Raw genomic sequence first — 11,762 nt, 5'->3', positions numbered from 1 at the left:
GGCACTAAGTCCCAAATGAGAATGTTCTTAAAAAAACTATATTAAGCCACTGCAATGACTTTTTTCCCTCCCTCCCCCTCCCTCCCCTCCTTCCTCTCTCTCTCTCTCTCTTTCTTTTTAGTGACAGAAATATTAGTACATATGCTGCATAGTTTTCAATTTTTGGTTTGACATTTTATAATTTGTTGACTTAATTTCAAATTTCTGATTTGATTTCTAGTGATCCAGGCTTTGCATTCATGGGCAGAGGCCCTCACAAAGATGCATAGAATCAGATAGAAGAAGCACACCGTTGGTGGCACTTAGTAGAGAATGACAATCATTCTCCTGCACTCTGTGTTAATTATACAAGAGTTTGTTTACACACAGATGGTCAATTTCTGTGGTTCCCAGTACACATTGGCGGTTCCAGTAAATTAATTGAAAAGGAAGATATTTTAAGCTTTCTAACATATGGGTTGAGGAAGCTCACTGAAACTCTTTATTTGGTAGAATTTTTTATCTGCTAGAAAAATTCTGTTTCCAAGGGCTTTTTCCATAATTTTGAGTTATATAGATACAAGAGTCTTCTGTTTGCATTAGTTGACAAAAGTACTTAAAGATGAAAACACTGCCAGACATCTGTTTGCAGAATGTTCTCTTCATATTAATTAATAATAAAATTAATGACTTGGAAAGTCATAAATTTCTCACTTTTTCAGATTTGATTAACCCATCCTTGTGGCTGATTGAAGACTACCTACTACAAGGTCAAATCAGCCATTTCCTGTTCCCTGGGCTGTTGACATTCTTACCATGTTCAGTCATTGGAACATCTTTTTGGTGATTTCTAAAAGTCATTGATCTTTTTTGTTTTGGGCCCTTAGGATTATTGCAGAGATTATTATCCACTGTTCAAGGTAGCCTCCCCCATCCCTTTATTTGATGGGATAAGAGAAATTGAAAATGGAGGGGAAATGGAGGGGGGAAGAGAAAGACTGATATCTGCAGTACTGCTTTACCACTCATGAAGCTTCTTCCATGTAGATGGGGGCAGGGGCTTGACCCTGGATCCTTTTGCATGATAATGTATGTACTCTATTGGGTGTGCCACTGAGTGACCCCCATTTGTCCATTTTTTATTATAATTTCTTATTAGTGATTTAATATTGGTTTACAAAATTACAATATAACAGGGGTACAATTCTACACCATTCCCACTACAAGAGTTCTGTGTCCCCATTGTCTCCACTGGAAACTGCAGTGGTTCTCCTGGTCACAGGTATAGTTTGACAATTACATCTAAAATTATCTATCTATCTATCTGTCTATCTGGAGTTGGGCAGTAGTGCAGCCTGTTAAGCGCATATGGTGCAAAGTGCAAGGACCTGCGTAAGGATCCCAGCTTGAGCCCTGGCTCCCCATCTGCAGGGTGGTCACTTCACAAGTGGTGAAACCAGTCTACAGGTATCTATCTTTCTCTCCTCCTGTCTCCCTTCCTCTCTTGATTTCTCTCTGTCCTACCTGACAACATCAATGGCAATAATAACAATAACAACAACAAGGACAACAAAATCAGAAAAAATGGCTTCCAGGAGCAGTGAACCAAGCCCCAGCAATAACCCTGGAGACAAAATGAAGAGATAAAGAAAGAAAAAAAGAAAGAAACAAACAAACAAAGAAACAAAGAAAAGAAAAAAAAGATAAAAGGTATCTATCATCTATCAACCTTTTTGCCTATTTTTTTTTCCTGTTGTCCTGCTTCCTCTTCTCTTCTAAGTCATGTTTACATGTACTACTACTTTAGACTATCTTTCCATTTTTTCCCTCTTCTCTCTCTGGTTCCTGATAGAATTTGGTTTCAGACCTTCTAGTCATCTTCCTCTAACATTTTTCCCCCTCTCTGGGACTATGGACCAAAATTATTTTTGGGGGGTGCATAAGGTGGAAGGTCTGGCTTCTATAATTGCTTATCTGCTGGACATGGACATTGGCAGGTCTATCCATACCCCCAGCCTGTTTCTATCTTTCTCTAGTGGGGTGGGGTAGGGCTCTGGAGAAGTGAGGTTCTGGGGCATATTGGTGAGATCATCTGCCCAGGGAGTTCATGATGGAATCATAGTAACATCTGCAACTTGGTGGCTGAAAGGAAATTAAGATATGACTCAGGACAAAATTATAATAAATAGGAACCAGAAAGTAGGACTAGAGCAGGTGAGAGTAGGGATCTTAGCACAGAAAGAATTTAGGAAGTCTATTTTAGGTATGTTCTTAGGGGCCCATGACTTTAGTAGTTTCTTTTTGAGCTTGATAGCTTAGATGGAGGTGGACTAAAAATACTGTCTGGGAAGATGGTGTCAGAATTGAGAATGGGACTAGAAAGTTGGATCAAGGCAGAAAATAGCTCCCAAACTTGAAGAAAATATATAAATACAATTAACTGTTTATCACATAAATATGACTCGGGGCCCATATATAATAATATTTAGTCTGATCTCACACTCCCTGGTCACAGCTGGTAACATTCTAGGCTATTCTCATTTCAGGATCAGTCTTCCTGGAGTGGCAGGGAAGGATGACCCAGTCTCCCTTCAGAGGGTGGGGCAGTGCCTACCATTCCTAGTTTATAGTGAGGGTAAAGTCCTGGAGAGGCCCATAAAAGGGCTTATAATGATGTTCCTGATGGAAATGACCAATGATGGTGAAAATAGGGGTCTATTAGAGGTCTAGACTCATTATATCTATGGGAGAATCCTTGGATTCCCAGAGTAGGAATTCCCAGGTGATGGGGTGGCCTGGTAGTGACAAAAAAAAAGGCTGCCATTTGATGATCTGGTCTCTTAGGACTGAATTTTTTCTTTCTTTTCTTTTTATTATTTAATTAATTTGTTTTTTATTACTTAAGGTAAGAGTCAGAAAGACACCTGCAGCACTGCTCACCACTTATGTAGCTTTCCCTCTGCAGGTGGGGACAAGGGGCTTGAACCCAGGTCCTTGCACACTGTAACGTGTACACTTAACCAGGTGTGCCAATGCCTGACCCCTAGGACTGAATTTCTTAACCACTTATCGTATTTACATTTTGATTTTGTATGTTTGATTTATGTTCTTGAATATTGTATGTTTGAATTGAAACACAAGGATAGGTTTCTTCTTCCCTTTTGGGAGGTGGGTGTCTCATGATAAGATCTCTTTAATGGTGGTCCGGGAGGTGGCGCAGTGGTAAAGCTTTGGATTCTCAAGCATGAGGTCCCGAGTTCAATTCATGGCAGCACATGTGCCAGAGTGATGTCTGGTTCTTTGTCCTCATATCTTTCTCATAAATAAATAAAAATCTTAAAAAAAAAAAATCAAGAGTCTGGTGGTAGTGCAGCAGGTTAAGCACACGTGGCAAGGACTGTCGTAAGGATCCCATCGAGCCCTCACTTCCCACCTGCAGGGAAGTTGCTTCACAGGTGGTGAAGCAAGTCTGCAGGTGTCTATCTTTCTCTCCTTCTCTCTGTCTTCCCCTCCTCTATTTCTCTCTGTCCTATCCAACAACAACAACATCAATAACAACAACGATAATAACTACAACAATAAAACAACAAGGGCAACAAAAGGGAATAAATAAATATTAAAATGTCGGGTTGCATCACGGGGGAGAGAGACCAGGAACTTGTGGCGGAGCAGGAATGCAAATCTTTATTCACGTGGACACCCCAGAGTTGGGCGTGATCACAGTGATTTAGGCCATGTGGAGCTAGCAAAATGGTCTCCTCCCACTATGCCCACCATGCCTTCTCCAGGTCTTCTACAGGTTAGGACGAGGAAGAGAAAGACAACGAAACCAGAACAGCAATGGGATTTATAGGGTAAAGACAGAAGTGGCAAGTTGGGAACAGGATTGGCTAGGAAAGTGGGTGGAGAGAGGCAAAAGGCATGCTGGGAAGGTGGAAGCATCCTTAGTAACTGTTACAATGGTTTTAACTGAATTAGCAATACCCTGAGGGGATAACGTGGTGGTGGGGATCTTTCAGTGAAAACAATGATTATGTAAGCAGAGCAGGGGGGCTGGCTTTAAGGCCTAACATCTCCCCTTTCTTTTTATCTAATGGCCATAGTATCAGGAATGCGGGGTGCTTTGTGAGGCAGTGAGTCTGATAGGACAAGGCACACCTTTGGGGTTACTACTGTCCTTTCTTGTTCAACCTCTCGGTAGAGAGAGAGACTAACAGGATTGACACACTCCTCTGGTTCAAGCCCTGCCAAGCTCAACCACATCCTCACAATTTCCTGGCATCTCCCTCTTTCCAATTGCCATATTTAAATGGGTCAACGTCTGTAAAAGACTCCATCTCTGACAGAGGAATAGTAGTGTAGGGGTGAACAGAAACCTGCTGGGCAGCAACCTAAAATGATATAGTGTAGGCATTTTTAAAAGAACTGGAATAAGACAGGGAGCGATAAGTAAGAGTAGCAAGAGACAGCGTGAGACTGAAGAGAGGCCTGGTAGGCGGAGAGGGGCTGCCTGATGGGTGGAAGGGGACGCTGCCTGATAGGTGGAGGAGTGGGGGCCTGATACACCCAGGGGCAAGAGGGGTATCTGGAGTTGCAAAGTCCCGAGACAGCAGTAAGAAAGATCTGTCTTTGGAGTCTGTGAATCAGGTTCTTCAGATCATGTCAGGTCACATCATGGGTTTCAGGGGGTGCGCCGCTGTAGTCATGCCATCTAGTGGGTGATGTCAGAGTGTGCAGGGGTCCAGATGGTTTTCTGGGTATTCCTGTGAAGGAAACACAAACAAATCTGCTTCCCATGGTTAGCAGGGTGTCTGGTTCTAATTTTCATAGATATTGAAAGAGGCTTAATGTAGTTGGTGCCTTAGCCAACTGAATATTGGGGGGATGTATCCCTCTTTTTTCTTTACTTAATTGGTCTTAGGTGTTTGGTGGGCCTTCTCAACAACCATTTGTCTTTGGGGGTTGTAAGGGATGTCTGTGGTGATGTTATAAAGGGAGAAAGTCTTTAAATTGTTGGCTGACAAAGGCAGGCCTATAGTGGCAAAATGAGATACACCAGTTGAGTGTAGAAAAATATGTGAACATTGTTGTCAATTTACATAAGTTGTATATGGGGGAACTTCTTATTATATAGTTTAATATCTTACAGATGCTTTTTAATGTGAAGGCTTTGACATAGTTGTGGTCAATTACTTGTGAAGAAATAAAAGCTTTTAACAAATTAGAAGTTTACTATAATTGATAACTTGATGATTATAATTGGTTTAAGTATATTTATAATTTTGTTTAAAGGTCATCTTATGTGACCTCGTGTAGCAATCTCTGTACAGCAGGATCTTCAGACCAAATTTAGTTAAAATATATATTGATTTTTAACTATTTTTTACTTTGTACTTTAAACAAACTCAGGTTACTTAGAGAGTTAACACATGTTAGTGACAATGTTTTTTTTTTTTTTTAGAATGTTTACAATGTCAGATTGATGCCATATTTGTTGTGGATTAATTTTCACAAGATTAGTTTACAGGGAATTTTGGAGGGCCCTCCAAAAATGTCCTGTATAGAGAATTTGTATTTTAATTTTGGAGCTGAATCGTCATGTTAAATATTTAGACTTTACCTTAAATACTCAGTTACTTTAGCAAATTAATTTTACCTTTATAAGAATCGTGTTGAAAACTCCTTCATTTAACTCTGGCTGGTAAGAATGTAGCTTCAAAGTTACACTTTTAACCCTTAAGTTAATGTTTACCAAACTTGAAACACACACAAAAACATGTAGTTTATAACACACAGGAGGAGAAAAACTTTTGTTAGGAAGACATATCATTTCAAACACGAATTTAGATCTGTACTCTTAGTTGAGCCATCTTTGCTCACACAGTTTAAGACTAAAGGTTTCACATTTATACCAAGACTCAAAAAAAATCAAAAGAGGAAAAAACTAATTTTTTGGACTGTTTCTGGACATCTCCAGAAACCATGGCTGCATCCAGCATTTTTACAGAAAGTCAATTAAGTTTCAGAGTACTCTGAGCAAAATGGGTCGTACAAAAAAGTTTGATCATTCAACTAACTCAAAAAAATTTTTTTTTAGTTGTTCAACTCACTCACTCACAAAACATAACTGGCCAGTCATAGCACAGATTCCACCATGTCGTATTATGGGTCCTGGGGTGCGTCCTGCAGCCAGTCCTCTTGCAGTGTTTCTTGTTCCTCAGGGATAGCAGCACCATTAAAAAAAAAAAAATCTCCCTAATGAAGGTCTTCTAGATCAGTTTTGAGAGAATGTGGGATCAATGTCTGATTATTAAGTATTTATTCCTCAAACCTAATCAGTCCAGTGGCAGAAGAAAGGGAGGAAAGAATTAAAAGTCTGCCTCACAAGGGAGGCAGCCTAAAGAGGAGAGTGCCTTTGTTGATCTGTGAAGATTAGCAATGTGGAATATTTTTTTCTTTGTGGTTCAGAGGCTAGAGCATTGAATTTGGGAGAAAGAAGTTGGACTTGAGTTCCACCCCAGGTATTGCATGTACCAGAGTGATCCTCTAGCCTTCTCTCTGTTTTAATAAATAAAACTTTTTATTAAAATATATGCAATTTAAAATTTATTTTTTAATTAGTTATTTAATACTGTTTTGTAAGATTATAAGGGTATGTATAGTTCCTAGTTCCACACTACACTGACTACTACAGTTCTGTGGCCTTAACTTCTCAAAAAAAGGAAGAAAGGAAAAAAAGATAATTCACAAAGTTTAGAGTCAGTTTGGCTACTCTTTTTGCTTCCAGGGTTATCACTGGGTCTCAGTGCCTGCACTATGAATCCACAGCACCTGGCAACAATTTCTTCTGTTTTATTGGATAGGACAGAGAGAAATTGAGAGGGGAGGGGAAGATAGAGAGGGCGAGAGAAAGACACACACCTGCAGACCTGCTTCATTTCTTGTGAAGTAACCCCCCTGCAGGTGGGAATCTGGGGGCTCGAACTGAGATCCTTGCAAAGATCCTCGCATTTCCTACTAAGTAGCTTAGCCTGCTGAGTCATTGCCCAGCCTTCTGGCTACTTTCCCCTAACCCCCAAATTCATGTATTTCAATTCTTTATTTGGCATATATCTATACAACTGTCTGGTAGTTGTTTTTCATTTGGTAACAGATATAATTTATAGCAATAAGAGTCCTTTAACACAAAAAAACTGAAGGGTATAACTCCTTGACTTTACCATTCATCCCTCCACCCACATTAAACAGATGCATAGCCAGGGTGCTGGGAGGTAGCACAATTGTTATGCAAAATACTTTCATGCCTGGGCCTCCAGAATTTTAGGTTCAATCCCTGGCACGACCTTAAACCAAAGTTGAAAAGTGTGGGCTGGGGGTTGAGGGGAAAAAAGAAATGAAACAAGAAAGGAAGGAAGGAAGGAAGGAAGAAAGAAAGAAAGAAAGAAAAAGAAAGGAACCAAAAACAGAGTTGGGAATGAACTCTAGGCTTCTTGAACATAGGATACCACTGAGCTGTCTCATGAACCTAATCTTTTTTCTTTTTTTAAATTTAGTAAAAGAATAATGGAAGAAGGGACAGTAGAGATATCATAGTATATCCTTCTGATCATTTGTAATACCTTGAGTTTCTTTAATTGGGTGTACATTTCTGAAGTGAGTAAATCTTTCAAAAGATGGCTTTCTTCTCTCCCATATTCTCTCCTTTACCATCCTTCTTTTTCAGATTATAGAAATAACAGACACTTATTTGAAGCTGCATTTGATACAATGGGTGTTTGTTATTTCTGTAACTTATAATACCAAAAGGCTTCTCCTCACTCATTTTCTACTCCTTGAGGTCACCATGTTAACAGATTGTTCTGTGACTCTATTCCACTCCTTGCAGTTAAAGAGCATGCATCAGTATTTCTTTGCCTTTTTTTTTTTCTTTCCCTCCATGGTTGTTGCTGGGGCTCCGTGCCTGCACTATGAGTCTACTGCTCCTGGAGGCCATTTTCCCCATTTGTGTTGCCCTTGTTGTTATTGTTATTGCTGTTGTTGTTGGATAGGACAGAGAGAAATCAAGAGAGGAGGGGAAGACACACATCTGCAGACCTGATTCACCGCCCATGAAGCGACCCCCCCTGCAGGTGGGGAGCCAGGGACTTGAACTGGGATTAAGCTGGTCCTTGTACTTTGTGCCATGTGTGCTCAACCTGCTGTGCTACTGGCCTCCCGCCTTTTTTCTTTACAATTATGTCTATCATTAATAATATTATCACTACGCCTATAACTATGCCTATAACTTACTCTGTTAACATAGCAACACATCATGAACACATTTCAAGTCAATGCATACCGACATTTGAGCATGAGGTTTCAAGTTCAGTCCCTAGTAGCACATGTGTCAGAGTGATGCTCTGGTTCTCCTTTTCTCTATTCTCCTATCTCTCTCGTTAACCAATAAATAAGTTTTTTAAAAGTAACTCTTAGTTGATATGGATATGATATGAATATGAACTCCAGAGAGTTGAAAAAAATGTGTTCAGTAGGGAGTCGGGCTGTAGCACAGTGGGTTAAGCGCAGGTGGCGCAAAGCACAAGGACCGGCATAAGGATCCCGGTTCAAACCCCGGCTCCCCACCTGTAGGGGAGTCGCTTCACAGGCGGTGAAGCAGGTCTGCAGGTGTCTATCTTTCTCCGCTCCTCTCTCCATTTCTCTCTGTCCTATCCAACAATGACAACAACAACAATAATAACTACAACAATAAAAAAACAACAAGGGCAACAAAAGAGAATAAAATAAATATTAAAAAAATTTAAAAAAATGTGTTCAGTGACATGTTTGTTTACCTTCCACCTCTGATTCTTAGTCCTCTTCCACTGAGATGACAATTCAAAAAGAGTTTTGGGGGACTGGGTAATGGTACTCTCAGTTGAGTGCACACAGTACTATGTACAAGAACCTGGGTTCAAGTCTTCATTTACACTTGCAAACAGTTTGCAAAGATCAAGTTCCGCAAATGGTGAGGCAGTGCTGCAGCTGTCTCAGTTTCTCTCTCCCTTTCGATCCCACCTTTCCTCTCAATTTCTCTCTGTCTCTATAATAATTAAATAAATAGACAATAAAGGCTCTTTCTCCTTCCACAAAGACAAAGAGGTAACCAATAAACTGAGAGAAGATATTGTCTCTTCATACATCTGACAAGAGATTGATATACGAACATATACAAAGAAATCATACAAATCAACAACAAAAACAACAAACAACCCAGTTTAAAAAAATAGGCCAAAGTTCTGAATATATTGCCTTTCTAAGAAGACATAGAGATGGCCCACAGACATGAACAAAGCTCCATGTCACTTATCATTAAGAATATGGAAATGAAGGCCACATTGATATTTACCTCACACCTATGATAATGCCTTGTGTAACAACACAGGCCTGTGGTGAGGATGTGAAGAAGAAAAGGAGTCTGCTACACCGTTGGTGGGAATATACTCTGAGATGCCCATATGGAGTGTCCTAAAAAGAAAAAAAAGAAAAAGGCAATACCTTATGACCCAGCAATACTATTTCTTGATATATATCTAAAGGATATATAAACACTAATTCAAAGGGATGTGTGTACTCCTATGTTCATAGCTGCACTATTCACAATAGCCAAACCAACTTGACTGGATAAAGGATTTATGGGAGATATCCATCTATCTATCTATCTATCTATCTATCTATCTATCTATCTATCTATTTCATAGAAAACTACTCTCCAATGAAAAATGAGATTCTATTATTTGGATAGAAGTATAAGTAAAAGTGCTAAGTGAAATAAGTTAAGAGGTAGGTAAAGGGCAACTACTAGATGGTTTCATTTATATGTGGAATATAAAGAGCAAATGAACTTTCAAGGAGAAGAAGAGAAATAAGAAGGATGGGGTGGGGCAGGGGCAAGGGGAGGGGGACAGGAAGTGGAAAAGAAGAAAGTAGTCAAATTATCTCTTGGACTTTGTCGGAGAACTATGTTATTTTGTTGTTTCTGTTGTTATATTTTATTTTGTTTTTATGGGAGGGGAGGCAACCACAGAACTTTGTTGGACAGTGTGATGACATTTAGCATGTGTGTATGGGTGTGAAATTATACCACTGAGACTGTATAAGTTTGTAAACTGTTGTTAGGTAATTAATAATAATAGTATTAAGCATATGCTCCTTTTTCTCAGCAATTTCTAAGTAGGACCCAGAGCCAAGGAGAAAGAGATAAAATTATTCTTCTTTCCAGAGTATTCTGTGAACACTCAAGAGTTAGACACCTTCTCCAGAGTTTACTGGAGGGAGCAGGAGTCATTTACTGCCTCTAGCAGGCACAGTACATGTATGTAAGGGGAACTGAGGGCAGAGAAGATGAGTGAGCACTCAAGGGGAGAGCAAAAGTCCTTTGCTCATTCTTACTAACCCTTTCACCCAAAGCAAAGGAAAGAGCAGAGGCTGCCAGTGACCCAGCAAGACTTTGTAGTTACAGTGAGAAATCTTGAAAGTCGGGACTGGTAGGTGGCCCACTCAGTAAAGCACACTTGTCACCATGGGTAAGGACCTGGGTTCAAACTTCCCAGCCACTTCATGAGAGTCTGTGTATGTGTATTTGGGGGGGAGCTTCACAAGTGGTAGCATGGTGCTGCACAGTCTCCCTCTCTCTCTCTCCCTTCTGCTCTCCCTCTCCCTTCTCCTCTCCTTCTCCCTTCTCCTCTCCTTCTCCCTTCTCCTCTCCCTCTCCCTCTCCCTCTGTATTTCTTCTACCCTTTGTATAGAAGGGAAAAAAGAAACAAGAAAAAGAAGAAAAAAATACCAGTAAGAGTGGAGTTAAGCAGGGACCAAGCTGCAATGATAACCTTGGTGGCAATAAACAAACAAATAAACAAACAAACAAATGGGGGAAAAAAGAGAAAGAAAGGAACCCTGAAAACATGAGTTCAGCAGACATCTAGGCCAAACACATGTTATGTAAAGAGATATTTACTTAAAGATGTAGGAAGAGGTGAATAGATGATTCATGTTTTGTATTTGCCAGGACACCTTGTTTCCCTTTATCACAACCATTGGTTTTGCTCTTCTCCGGTCTGTCTCTCCCTGAATTACTGGAAGGGTGGGGACAGGAGGCTTGAACCTGGATCCTTCTGCACACTAACATCTGTGTGCTAGTGGGTACATCACCACTAGGCCCCAGAATCCTTTAATTTTATCAGACTGCCTAATTTTTGAAGTCTGGTTACTCAAATTGTTAATGTTGCCTAAATATTTACTATATGCCAGGTATTATTCTGTTAGGCATTTGCATATATTACTGAATTCTCACAATATCCTATTAAGTATTATTTCTCTGCTACAGATGAGACACAGAAGGGCAAAAAGACTAAGTAATCTCTCAATGTCACACAACTAGAATTAATGTAATACAGTTAGAGGCCAGATTTGTCTAGGTTCAAAGTCTATCATCTTACTCCTGTCTATTTCTTCTTTAATTCAACATGTTTGCTCACAAGGATTTGAGGATTTAAGCTGCATAAATGCAGTGAAAAGAAAAAGTGTGCTTGCACACAGTGTGTTGGCAATCTGCTGAAAAATGTTAACATTCTGTTTTTTGGGTTTTTTTTTTTTTGCCTCCAGGGTTATTGCTGGGACTCAATGCTGGCACTACAAATCCACTGCTCCTGGTGGCCACTGTTTTTCATTTTATTCTATAGGACAGAGAGAAATTGACAGGAGAGGGGGAGATAGCGAGGGAGAGGGAAAGATAGACACCTGCAGAC

Source organism: Erinaceus europaeus, chromosome 7, assembly GCF_950295315.1.
Source record: "Erinaceus europaeus chromosome 7, mEriEur2.1, whole genome shotgun sequence".
Lineage (NCBI taxonomy): Eukaryota > Metazoa > Chordata > Mammalia > Eulipotyphla > Erinaceidae > Erinaceus > Erinaceus europaeus.
Note: the sequence above shows the minus strand (reverse complement) of the source record.